Raw genomic sequence first — 1051 nt, forward strand, 5'->3', positions numbered from 1 at the left:
GCCAACTGTCTGTATGTAAGTACTATTGTAGCAAGCATTAATGCTGTATTTTGATCTCTGAAAAAAATGCACTAGAATACTGTGTTGAACGTATTGGCTCCTCACATTTCTCACAAAAGCTATTCATTCTTATTCTGAAGAAAAAATTGCCTTTATTGAGGATCTGATAACTTCTATTTATGTATAGATGTTGAGAAGACGCTCGTACCATCTGGTGGACTTCCCATAATGTCTGAATTTGCTTAGGGAAGAGCGGGGACCCAAAAGGGTCTCTGCAGTTGCTTTGTAGGAAATGCAGAATGGGGCAGAGAAAATTAAGCAGCTTGAAACTGTACATAAGCGTATTGGGTAATGTGGGACAAAAAAGCACTCTGGAAGGTTAAATGATGAAACCTTAGTAGGACCTGTGTGCGTGGTGTCATTTGAGGTCCTCTACTTTGAGAATTAGATTTATGTGATACCTAGTATTGCTGAGGCCTCTGCTCTAAGCATTGTCACCACTGTATAAGTTGCTCGTCTCTTCTGTGATTTTAAAAAAGAGGTGGGAGAAGAAAGTGATTTTTTGTTTGTTTTTTATAATCATGCTTTTAAGCTCTGTGTGATGGTACATGACTTTAAAAATGAAAAACAAAAATACCATTGGGATATTTAAGAATTTCTTTACATAAAAATAGTTTTATTCTCCAGTAAAATATGCAACTATAACTATATATGACAATGCAGTAATGTTACATCAAAGACATTTCAGGACTGGTCTGACAGGTCCTGTGTTGCTTTAGTAGTTCGGATTTTGTGCAAACAAAGTGTTGTTTTTCTTTCATTTGAATGACAATTAAGACATACCACTTAAATGATCTGATTCCAAGTTTATCCTTCTTGGTTTGATCTCTAATAATTGCTGTAGGTGCATTTCTGAGAGAGGCTCTTGAAAGTCAGTGATTAATTTTGAAGTAGAAAATCTAATACAATCCAATAAGTTTAAATGTATTTTAAAAAATGAAGTGGGACTTCATTTTTTCATATATTTTTCTTATATTGTTCTTGTTACTTA

Source organism: Rhea americana, unplaced genomic scaffold (assembly GCF_003343005.1).
Source record: "Rhea americana isolate MKP2758 unplaced genomic scaffold, rheAme1 scaffold_22, whole genome shotgun sequence".
Lineage (NCBI taxonomy): Eukaryota > Metazoa > Chordata > Aves > Rheiformes > Rheidae > Rhea > Rhea americana.